The sequence below is a fragment of the Canis lupus genome, chromosome 20 (assembly GCF_003254725.2).
Source record: "Canis lupus dingo isolate Sandy chromosome 20, ASM325472v2, whole genome shotgun sequence".
NCBI lineage: Eukaryota > Metazoa > Chordata > Mammalia > Carnivora > Canidae > Canis > Canis lupus.
Genome location: NC_064262.1, coordinates 23,998,882 through 24,011,734, shown reverse-complemented (window position 1 = coordinate 24,011,734; position 12,853 = coordinate 23,998,882). Strand labels below are relative to the sequence as shown.

The following is a 12,853-nucleotide window of genomic DNA, read 5'->3' as shown; positions in this document are numbered from 1 at the left end:
GTTATTTTATTTCTAATTTATAAATGAGGGAGCTTAGGTCATCATCGGGAGTTAATCACATGCATTTATTAGACTACTCCATGAAACTGATCCAAGAAATATTAATAATTTCCACATTGCCATTACTCTAAGGACCCTCAACTGCCATTTTCACTTACTCTTAATGACCTTTCTATCTATGGTGACTCATTACTGACTGTAGGGGGCAGGAGAAGAGTTGGGGAATAGGTGGTAGAGGTACAGTGGCTAGGTACACAGATAATAATCGTAGTTATAATAATAATATTCTTATTATGCTATCATTTATTGAAGTTCTGCTATATGTCCTTTTTGTTATAGTATTAACATTTTGCAAGTGCAACCATGAAATCATTTAACATTTACTCTTAATTTACGTAAAATAATGGCATTGGCTAGAGAGTGCCAATGGTGCTTAATAAACTTTTTTTTTTTTTTAAACCTGGCTTTCTGTTATCCTTCTTTTATAATAGGAAACAATGTAATTTTGTGAGGTTTCTGTGGAAATAACCGTAGCTTGCACTTATAGCTTGACAATGGCCTTCTATGGAACAACAAAGGCACTCAATAATTATACCTCAAATGAAAAAATAAAACGCAGAGTCACATGGCAGGGGCAATAAGAATGAGACTTAAAATGGGGAAAAATGAAGATAAAATTCTTGAGTTGAATTTATTGGGCACACATGAAATATGGGATGGCAAATGGTGCTCCACTGTTTTATTACCACTTCTTGGGGAAGGCCTGTGTAATTCATTTGATGCTTCCCTTCCTGTGACTTATGCTGTCATTCTGGAACCATGGTAATGGAGGTTTACAGCACTTTGAATCGACATATATTCTTTCTCCACTATTTGTAATTCTTTCTACCTTTGCTGCTTTTCCAGGGGAGAGGGTTAATCCCCAAAAGGCACCACATAGGGAGATGTTATAAGCGACATCATTCCAGATAAACAATGTTAGAAATACAGTCAACCCAATGTGCATTGCACAGTGAATTTGTGCGTGCCATTTAGCCGCTGGCCTCCAGGAAAGTATGGTATGCCCGGGACTGGAACTGCATAGACCCAAGCTTTGCAAAATGAACTGTATTTGTTTTCATCAGAGTACCCTCCTTCTACTCTCTTCTAATCAGAAAAACATTTAGTGAGTACTCACTTTGTGGTCAGATACATGTAACCTCTTTGTCTTCATGATACATTTAATTCCTCCCAGATCCTATTAAGGAACAACTATTATTGTCTCCAGTTTTCATTTGGGGAAAACTGTGTCTTAAGAAACATAAAGAGTTTAAGATTGCATAGCTAGTAAGTGTCGAGGCCTCATTTACACCAAAGACTGTCTGATACCAGCAATTGTACCCTTGTAACCATATAACATGGTCTCCTACATGAAACTGTGCTCAACACCTTCTTACTTACCTGGCAGATTTAATAGTCATTCCTAGTAGCCAGCCACCTAGGGAGTAGTGTTGATCCTATAGAGAAAACGTGGGTAATGTAGTTTATAACTTGAACAGGATCTCTACATGTCAGAGCGAGTGCCAGGGAAATAAGACACTGGTTTATTTCTCTGCTTTTTTTCCAGTCTTTTATTCTGGTCTTAAAACAGCTTGGTTGTAACTAATAAATGTTATTGGGTGAATAAATGTTCATCCAATATACCATTTTTGACATAAATAATGTAATGTTCCAACAATGCAGGAAGTGCCTTAAATAAAACATGTGAATGCTGGGTCTTTCTTGTAATAATTTGAAAACTATCAATAATGTTGTCAGTTTAAAAACAGAACATGCTATCTGGCCTTTTTATCTCCTGGCTATGTTAGAAAAGGAAAAATGTCCCCCTTCGTCATATGAAAAAGTGTACTTCCCACTACCATTGTCTCAAGAGTTGCTTTAGGAGCACTATATTTGATTTAATTAATTTATTTTTGCCCTATATTTAATTTTAGAAATGAGCATACGAATATCTGTGTCATGTTTCTAAAATCTTAAGGAAGGTGATACGATTTAGCCAGTAAGAACACTGGCTGTAGAATCAGTAAGATTACTTGAATTTTAATCTCAGCTGACAGACATGGGACCACACACTTCTCTCCCTCCTATGAACCCCTGTTTTCTCATCTGTAAAGTGGAGATAATTCCACTTACCTCAGAAAGTTGCTATGAGGATTACATAATACATGGGTATTGATTTATTAAACAACTTATATTTCACGGAGGTACAAGCAGGAAAGAGCTTTATTCTTTTTTCCCCCCAACTACAGTTTTTAATTCCTTGCTACTTAAAGGCTACTGAGTTGGAGCCCATGACCTTAAGTAACAGTTAGCGATAAGAATAATTTCACCTTGGTAATTATCTGAGTTCGAGTTTCCCTCACGAAATGACCTTGACACAAGAATTTCGGTGCTGTTAGTCTATCTGGAAAGTGGCTCCAGGTAGTACAAGTGAAAAAATTGGGAAAGAGAGAAGAAAGAAGAGAAAAGAAAAGAAAAAAAGAAAAGGAAAAAAAAAACGTATATTATGAGCAGGTGGCTCTAATGAGTAACTGGAGTTCAAAGTCTCTGAAATACCTCCTGGAACATACTGAGAACATTCTCTTTGGAGGAAGAGGAGAGTGTAGTGGATACTGCTGCCTCCCTACCTGGATCCCTTTACTGGGGCAGTGAACACACCCTCTGGTTACTTTGAGCACTGAATGGCCCAGAGCTGCTGCCAAAACCTCATCTCGGTTTCTCCTGAGAAATGTCCTTGGTTAAGCCTGCCTTCTCATTCCATTTGCCAATAGTCATTGACTAATTGATGTAGGGATAAAAGAAGGGTAGCCCTCTGCCTCATGAGAGAACAATTCTGCTGGGTAGTTTATGCTACAGAGCTCACCTCCATTGATGGTTTACGCCACGGTTAGACTTACCTGTCTTGCCTAGCTTGACTCTTTTCCTGTCCCTATTCTCGATTGTTTCCTCCTTTATAGGTTTCTCTTGGGACCTCTCCATCCCTGTATTTGAATCTTTGTCTCAATATTTGCTTTTAGGGAACTGACTTTAAGACAGGGACATTCAGGGCAATTAGTGAAAATGCTCAGTTCCCATTGGTGGAAGATTTGGTGATACTGATGAGCTGCGGCCTCTGTGACCCACATACAGCCTTTTTTTTGATGGCTTTCCCTGTTCCACTCATGGAGCAATCTTTGGTGTGGCCCCATCAGGATGGTTTGAGCCAGGTCACCAAGTTATTTGGTGCGTGGAAACCTTGCCATGCTAAATGAGCAGGCTATTCCCACTGCTACTCTTCCCTCTCCATATTGTGTGGTTGGGTCCAGCCAGCCTCCTCTCCCATCTTCAGAAAACTTCAAATAGGAATTGAATATCAGCTTCTTGTTTCACATATGCTACCAAATTTAGGGGTCATATGTGAAACCCCTTTAAAAATCTTGTCAGTGAGCCCTATACTGGGAGGTAGAGGCAGGAAAAGATAGGGTGGTAGGGGAGTGAGTGTCAGAGAACCAGTTCAGCTACCTTTTTTTTGAATAAGGGGTTACCTACTGCCTCTTGGGACTTTGACACTTTATTGATTTCAGGAAGCCGCAGAATGCATTCTGTGTAATATTCTTTTATATATTTAAATTAATACTTAAATGCTAAATGGTAGCAGTTATTTTAATTATAAAATCAGTTTTTTTAGCATCTTTGAAAAGCCATCACATCTTAGCATTTATTTTAATGATGTGACTTAGAATGTTTGATAAAAAGACCGCAAATCTAAGAATCAGGAGACATGGGTCATTCTCCTCTCAGCCTTGTCACCTTTCCCAAATCATTTCACTTTCCAAGATTTTTTTTAAGATTCTATTTTATTTATTTTATTTTATTTTATTTATTTATTCATGACAGATACAGAGAAGGAGAGAGGAGGGAGAGAGAGAGAGAGAGGCAGAGACACAGCCAGAGGGAGAAGCAGGATCCATGCAGGGAGTCTGACATGGGACTCAATCAATCCTGGGTCTCAAGGATCAGGTCCCGGGCTGAAAGGCTGCCCCAAGATTTTATTTTTTTATCATGAGACACACAGAGAGACAGAGACATAGGCAGAGGGAGAAATAGGCTCCCTCTGGGGAGCCTGATGTGGGACTCCATCCCAGGACCCTGGGATCACAACCTGAGAGCCACACAGGTGCCCCACTTTCCAAGATTTTGATTTCACAGTCACCACATTAACCGATTAGGATAATAAAAGATGATTTCCAGGGTTGTCATAAGTCTGAAATGAGGAAATGAGGAGAAACATGCAAAAACATATGTGAGACTGTGAAATAATGAAATATAAGGTAATAATTAATAAAACAACCCACTTTTAAGGGAACCCACCAAAAAGGCAGTTCTGTCTTCCTTTTATATACACCACTCTGACAAGCTGCTGTGGCTGAGACCTGACTCATTTTTGGCAAACAGATGCCATGCTAAATGATGACAAAGTGATAAACATATGTAAATATTTCATATGGAATTGAAGTCAATATGGACAAATGCAAAAGATGTAGCTCCAAGACTGGCAAAGCTGGGCTATGCATAGTTACAGCAGAAAAAGACATGGTTGTCAGAGTGGACCATAACCCAAAATAAGCCTTAGTGTTGTTATTTAAAAGCTTACCAGAATTATTAATAGTCATGGACCATAAATAATTTTGCCATTTGTCTCAGACTCCATGATATAGCTTACTTCAGCCAGTGTATAGTATAGAGGAAAACAGGCTGGTTTCTAATTTCTTCTCCTGGTGACATTGGACTTACCATCCACCTCTTCATGTTCTCTGTTAGTCAAATTGACATGTTTGTATATCTGTTATATATATATATACAGATGGTTACAAATGATGTGAAATTCTGTATGTGAAGGTGTTTTGAGAAGCACAGTTATGCTGTAGTAGTGTACGGTAATAGTTAACAAGTGATTTAAAAAGATGGAAAATCCTAGAAAAACTGAGAAAACAACATGGAAAAGAGAAAATCAGAAGGTATCTTAATTTATGACATCACCATGCACTGTGAAGAAGAACAAATGTCTTTAAATTTCAGAGAGAGACAGACAGGAAGGCAGGGAGGGAGAGAGGGAGAGAAAGTTTGAATGGGCTCAATGAGACAAAAACAAAAAAAAAAGAGTCCCAGTGTTGGACTAGATGAGCACAGGGAGACTGTGCACAGTGCAGTTTTGAAAGCATGTTGGGTGTGGTATGGGCACTTACTTGTCTTGTATAAAGATGTCACTTTTATGACATCTCACAAGTATTACCCTTCTAAATAGCCCATGGGCAACACATGAAATCAGCCACTTAAACAAAAATCAGCAACAAGTCACACCATTCCCGAAAAATGAAAAATCTCTTTATTATGAAAAATTTCAAACATAGACAAACAGAATGGAATATTGAACCTTTAATACAGCCATCGCCCAGCTTAAATATTATCACCATTCTAAAAGGACAATTCCTTAAAGAAATATATTCCTTTTAATCTTAAGAATTTTACTTGGCAATGATTTAAAATAAGAACAGTACAGATAGACTAATATAGAACAGTATAACATAAATAGAGTATTTTTAAATAAGAATAATATAAAGAATACCCAGAGACCCTTATCCAGGTTCACCTGTTCATATTTTATTTCTTTTCTTCTATCATTGGCACACGTGCTCTCTCTTGCTCCTTCTCTTTAAAAAAAAAAAAAAAAAAAAACCTATTTATTTTTATTTATTTATTTATTTATTTATTTATTTGGGAGAGAACACGAGAGGGGCAGGGAAAGAGGAAGAGGGAGAGGGACTAGCAGACTGAGCATGGAGCCTGATGTGGGGGAATGAGGGCTCCCCCACAACCCTGAGATCATGACCTCAGCAGAAATCAAGAGTCAGACACTTAACCAACTGAACCAGGTGCCTCTCTTTCTTCCTTTTTCTTTAACATTTTCTTTTTCTTTTTCTCAATAATTTTAGCATAATTTATACTTGTCATGGACATTTACCTAAAAAATATTTCACCATGTATTTCCTGAAAATAGAAATATCCTCTTACATAACTTTACACAACCTCTTATATAAGTTATCAATTTCATAAATTTATATTGATATAATTTTATTATATTCCAAGCATATTAGATTACCTTATATATCACATTTTTCCTTTTTCACACAGGACTCAGTCTAGAGTCAAGTATTGCATTTCATTCTCATGTCTCTTCACCTCCTTTATTTTTATGTTTTTTAAAAATATTTCATTTATTTATTTGAAAGAAAAAGAGTGTGAGCATGAGTTGGGGGAAGGGGCAGAGGAAACAGCAGACTCCCCTCAGAGCAGGGATCCTGATGGGGGCCTGGATCCCAGCACCCTGAGGTCATGACCTGAGCCGAAGTCAGCTATTCAACCAACTGAGCCACCCAGATGCCTTCTTTGCCTTCTTTAATATGGAACATTTCCACAGCCTTTCTTTGTTCTTTTATAATGTTCATAGTATAAGAAAAATCTATAGTCCTGTGATTTTCAATATACCGGACTTTCACCTCCTGGGTTCAAGTTATTACTACATATTTTATTCTTTTTCATTTAAACTATAAATGGAATTTTTAAAATTTTTTGATAATTATTATAATGTATATAAATACAACAGATCTTTATGTGTTGATTTTCTATGCTGCATCTTTACTAAATTCACTTATTAGTCTTAACTTTTTTGGTGGAATCTTTAGGGTTTTCTATATATATATACTGACAGTTTTACTTCTTCCTTCCTTCCCATATGGATGGTTTTTATTTATTTTACTTACCTAATTGTTCTGCCCAAGACTTCTGATACTATGTTGAATAGAAATGGTGAAAGTGAGGCATCCTTGCCTTGTTCTTCATCTTAGAAGAAAGGCTTTCAAATTTTCACCACTGAGTGTGCTGTTACCTGCAGGCTTGTCATGTATGGCCTTTATTATGCTGAGATACATTCCCTCTATATCCACTTTGTTGAATTTTTGTCATGAATAAATGATCAAATGTTTTTCCTATACCTATTGAGATTATCATACGATTTTTATTCTTCATCTTGTTAATGTGGCATATCACACTGACTGATTTACAAGTGTAGAACCATCCTTGCATCCCTGCAATGAATCCTACTTAAGACCTTGATGAAAGAGATTGAAGATGATATAAATAAATGGAAAGATATTACATGCTCATGTGTTGGAAGATTCAGTATTATTAAAATGTCCATACTAGCCAAAGCAATTTACAGATTCACTGCAATTCCTATAAAAATTCCAATGACATTTTTCAAAGAAATAGAACAGGTAATCCTAAAATTTGCATGGAACCACACACATACATGCAAAACTCAAATAGTTAAAGTAACATTGAGAAAGAAGAATGAAGAAAGAGGCACCAGGCTTCCTGACTCAAACCATACCACAAACTTATGGTAATTTAAACAGAATGGTATTGACACAAAAAGACGCATGGATTAAGGGAACAAAATAGCCAGAAATAAAACCATGTATATATGATCAATTAATTTACAACAAAGGAGTCAAGAATATACAATGGGGAAAGCACAGTCTCTTCAAGAAATGGTGCTGGTAAAACTGTACAGCCACATGCCAAAGAATGAATCTCTTCTCATGCTATACATAAAAATTAACTCAATAGGAGTTAAAGATTTGAATGTAAGAGCTGAAAACTTAAAACTCCTAGAAGAAAACACAGGCACTAACCCTCTTGACATAGGTCATAGCAATGAGTTTTGGAATTTGACACCAAAAGGAAAAGCAACAAGAGCAAAAATAAACAAATGGGATAATCTCATATTAAAAAGCTTCATCACAACAGAGGAAACCATCAACAAAATAAAAAGACAAGCTACTGAATGAGATAAAGTATTTGCAAGAGGTATATCTGCTAAGACATTAATATGCAAAACATATAATAAAGAATTATACAACTCAATAGCAAAAACAAAAACAAAAACCCAAAAACAATTTGAGTAACATGCATAGAAGATCTGAATAGACATTTTCCCAAAGGAGACATACAGATGGCCAACAGGTACATGAAAAGATGCTTAACATCATAATCATGAGGAAAATGCAAATCAAAACCACAATGAGATAACAGCTCACATCTGTTAGAATGGCTATTATAAAAAAAACCAAGACATAACAAGTGTTGTAAGTATGTGGAGAAAAGGGAACCTTGTGAACTGTTGGTGAGAATGTAAATTGGTGCGGTGACTATGGAAAACAGTATGGAGGTTCCTCAAAAAATTAAAAACAAACCTATCAGAGGATCCAGCAATTTCACTTCTGATTATTTACCTAAAGAAAACTGAAAACATTAACTCAAAAAAGATATACACACCTCCATATTCACTGCATCATTATTTATAGTAGCTAAGATATGGAAAATACTAAATATCCACTGGTGGATAAATGGATAAATTGTGGTATACACACACACACACACACACACACACACACACACACACACACAGAGTATTATTTAGCCTCCCAAAAGAAAGAAGTCTTGTCACTTGCTTCAACATGGATGGGACTTTAGGGTCCCGTGATGGTAAGTGAAATAAGTCAGACAGAAATACAAATACTGTATGATCTCTCTTACATGTGGAATTTAGAAAGGAAAAGAAAAAACAAGCTCATAGATGCACAGAACAGATTGGTGGTTGTCAGAGCTGGGGTGGTGGTGGTGGATAGGTATGGGTGAAGGGGGCTCAAAAGGCAAAAAGAAACAAACAAGTAAACAACCTCCTCATCGCCTCATAAACTACAGTCCTCTTCTCTAACATGTGTGTGTTTTAAAGATTTTATTTATTTATTCATGAAAGACAGAGAGAGAGAGAGGCAGAGGGAGAAGCAGGCTCCATGCACGGAGCCTGATTGGGACTCGATCCAGGGACTCCAGGATCACACCCTGGGCTGAAGGCGGCGCTAAACCACTGAGCCACCCAGGGATCCCATTAATAGAATGCTCCTCATTTGGACTTTGTCTAAGTTTTCCTTATCATTAGATTTAAGCTATACATTCTTGTCCAGAGCACTGCATAGGTGGTGTCTCAGGTATCACAGTGGGAGGCAGGACACTCATCTGCCTGTGTTTGGGAGTGTTAATTTTTATCACTTTGTCAAGGTGCTGTCTGATTTCTCCACTATACAACCGATATTTTTACCCTTGCAGCATGCAAACAATCTGTGGGAGATACTTCAAGAGCATGTATATATTCTTCTCCTCACCACATTATCCCTTTAGATTTTAGTATACATTCATAAATCCAATTTGTAAATGAGTGCAAAAATTCTGGTTTTTCTAACCCAGTGCTGCTTCCAGATTTATTAGCAGCACATGGCATTATGCTATCAGCAAGAACCTTCTCTTTCCATTCATTCATTCATTCCTATCTGCTATCAATATGGAATAGTAAATTCCTTCTTTTTTCCAAAGTGGTTTTTAATTGATTACTATATTTAATTATTTTGGTGCTGAAATTGTCTCATATTTGGCTAGTGGGGGCATTAAGCTAGCTTCAATGTTCTTAGAAATTTTGCCATCAATTCTTTGAGTACTTACTTTCTCACATAATAAGATGTGCCAGGCTCATCCAAGCCCTGGTATCAGTCATTGCTTTAAGAATTCCTGGTTCCTTTCAGTGGGGAGTTATTTAGCTACCTGGCTCCAAGCACTAGGCGTGCTCATTGCTTCTGGAGTGTGGCATTTGGCCTTCTCAATGTACAGAGCTAGGAATTATACGCATGTAACCACACGTTTATATACCAGTGCTCATATATGTACATATGTATGTGTGTATATATATGTAAACATGTACACATATACATGCATATACACATATACACATTCATATACATATCTTTGAAATCATGAATTTCCATCAATATCGCCAATTTCCAAACCACAGGGTTCTTTCTGTCTTTCCCCATTTCATGTATTTTTTTAAAAAAAGATTTTACTTATTTATTTTAGGGAGAGATAGAGAGTGCAAATGGTGGGGAGGGACAGAGGGAGAGGGAGAGAGAGAATCTCAAGCAGGCTCCACACTGACATGGGGTTTGATCTGATGACCCTGAGATCATGGAATAAGCTGAAACCAAGAGTCAGAGCCACCCAGGTGCCCCTCATTTCATGTCTTTATGTACCTTCCTCACTGGAACACCTGGCTCCCAAATTTATTCATTTGCTCAATCTTACGATATGTCTAAAAGAGTTTCATAATTGCTTGGCCCCTACCATTACAAAGAACAACATTTATTAAAAACTGCTCAAGATTTGTTTGCAATTCTTGCCCTCAGCCCACTCCACCCTACCCTATTCTGACACACACTGAAAGTATATAGTTACTTGGATTAGCTCTTCCTTCCTTCCATCCTTCCTTCCATCCTTCCTTCCTTCCTTCCTTCCTTCCTTCCTTCCTTCCTTCCTTCCTTCCTTCCTTCTTTCCTTCTTCACTTCTTCTCTTCCTTTCTCTCTTTCCATGTTATTTTTTTTTAAATTTTAATTCAGTTTGCCAACATGTCATATAACACCTAGTGCTCATCTCATCCTGTGCCCTCCTTAATAATTGTAACCCTCTATGTCACTTAAGAGTAGTTATGACATTCATTTCAAATAAAATTGAATTTATGTGGTTAGGTTTGCTTTAAGTTTTAGTCTTCTTCCATCTTCTTTCTCTTCTTTTCTTTTCTTTCCTCCTTCCTTTCTTCCTGCTTTCCTTCCTTCCTTCCTTCTTTCCTCTCTTTTTTTTTTGTAAAAAATTAAAAGCTTCAGATAGTCTATATACAAAAAGGAATATTCAGAGGTATTACTTCTTTCCATATCTCTTCCACTCCTTTTCAAGCCCAACATAATAATGCATATGAACAAAAATATGCACACTTAACATATTGATATGGTATCAAATACAGGAACCAGAAGAGATTGAATGGAGTTAAGTGTGAATCAATCAATTGACCAAGATGGGGCCTTGTATTATGACTTGGTGATGGTGATGTACATGACCTGAGGGACCTGTCTGACTGCAGTCAAGTGCTTAAAGTTAAAATTTTTTTTCCAAAGCCCCAAAGACATAGAGCAGCAGCATTGCCCAATGTATGTTCTGCAGAACACTAGACTCATGAGACATCCACTAGGGAAAAAAAAGCTCCTGGTCAATTTAAAAATGGGTAACATTACACATTCTGTTCTCTTGGAATTCTTTCACTCAAGAAACTATATTTCTATGAGTTTGACTTTTTTTTGTTTGGTGCACAGGAACAGAGTAGAAAAGTGGTTGCTGGGATCTGAGGGATGGGGGAACAGGGAGAGCTTGATAAGAGTGAACATTTTCAGATGAATAAGGTCTGAAGAGCTAATGCAAAACATACTGACTATAGTTGGTTATGCTGTACTGTATAATTGAAATTTGCTAAGAAAATAGAAATGTAATATTCTCACACACATACAATAAATATGTCAGGTGATGGATGTGTTAATGAACACATAGGTCAATGACCTATTATTATAGGTCATTAATAATTAATTATAATTATATAATTATATTATGTAATTATAATTATATAATTAATTATATCATTAATGTTTATTAAAATAAGCATACATGGAGGATTCTTTTGTGATGTATGTATATATCAAATCATCATTCAGTACACTCATTTATCTTTCAGAAGTAGTCTTCAGGGGAGCAAATTTTGGGAAATGTGGGTCTATTCTCATTTATCTTATAAGCATTTACTGAGCACTACCTTTGTTCTGGGTGCTGTTTTTGATGCTGTGGATAGACAGCCAACAAAACAAATGAAGTACCCATCCTTGTAGAATGTATATTTCAGATGAGGCAGACAGAAATACCACATCTGGCAGTGACATCTAGTATCCACTAATGTATCCACTCAGTAAGGAGAAAAAAAGCCTGCCAATTTCCTTTCTTCCTTTGGGAAGCCTTCAAAATGACTTCAAAATCCTGACCCCAAAGGGAAAAAAAAGTGGAGGAATAAATGCCTCAACCAACCCAGATGCTAAGCATCAGGTCAAGAGGGAACATAGCAAGGGACTTTATCCTATGACTTCATCTGCATACATCTGAGCACAAGCCAAAAATTAAGGCTATAAAATTTTAAAAAAATCGAGGGAAAAATTCTTGAGTTTTTAATCATATTCCCATGTTGATAAAATATTTATGAGCTCTCCTTCAATTAATTAGAATAAACTATGTAACACTGCAGGAAACAAATTGAAAATTTAATAAAGTAAGTTCACTTCCAATTTCTTTTGAAGAAAGAAGCTAATTATATTTAGTTCTGTAATTATAACTTTAATTAAAATATAATGCAAAATATTCCATAAAGTGGAAACTGTGCTGAGTAATAAAATGGGGCCTTTAAGACAATTTGCTCTTTAGATGAAAATTTATAATCTAAAATGAAGCCTTTAGTGTACTATTTTCCAAAAATTTCATCCTTTCAGTATAAATGTAATTTAACAACCTTCCTATAAAGATTAATCAATGTTTATTTACTGTTTTAAATCTGTTGCCTTCTGTTTATTAGGTGCCAAAAATCTTCTTTTCCTTTGTTTTAGCCGTTTTCCTTTGTAAGGAGACACTGCTATTTCCCCCCCTAATGCACATCCCTTTTGAGTTCAGACAAGGCTTGAAACTTTCAATGACTTGAAACTTAGAAGTGCAGATGCTCTTAGAAGTGCGCTCACATATCAGTCCCCTTCACCTGGCTGGCACGGCGATGATTTGATTGCTCCAGGCAAAAATCCAGGT

At 36.6% G+C, this 12,853-nt stretch overlaps 1 long non-coding RNA gene across 1 annotated transcript in view; it reads left to right on the top strand.

Annotated features, from left to right (window-relative positions):
• The window catches only part of LOC125753172 (uncharacterized), a 44,855-nt gene that overhangs the window by 29,807 nt on the left and 2,195 nt on the right, over positions 1-12,853 (top strand). The window contains exon 2 of the long non-coding RNA XR_007404322.1: positions 12,661-12,851. This is a non-coding gene — a long non-coding RNA (uncharacterized LOC125753172). The remainder of the gene's footprint in view (positions 1-12,660; positions 12,852-12,853) is intronic.